This window comes from Penaeus monodon, chromosome 22 (assembly GCF_015228065.2).
Source record: "Penaeus monodon isolate SGIC_2016 chromosome 22, NSTDA_Pmon_1, whole genome shotgun sequence".
NCBI classification, from domain to species: Eukaryota; Metazoa; Arthropoda; class Malacostraca; order Decapoda; family Penaeidae; genus Penaeus; species Penaeus monodon.
The window spans coordinates 13,005,247-13,005,486 of NC_051407.1; positions in this window are offsets into that span (position 1 = coordinate 13,005,247).

A 240-nucleotide genomic window follows, 5' to 3' on the forward strand; every position below is an offset into this window, starting at 1 on the left:
TTTCATACCAATTTTCAGTTACATTTATGATTAAAAGAATACTCGACTAGTTAACAATACTCGATAAATAATGATAAACATACATGCTTATATGTCAACTATTTACTGCATCGTGTCTGGGAACCGCCCGAGGCATAATCCGAAAATAGCTCTTTCCTTGCTTTTATTTTTTCGCATTTTCCTGTCTCTCTTCCTTTAGCTATTCTACGGAGAAGAAATATAAGTAACAGTAATGCTAGT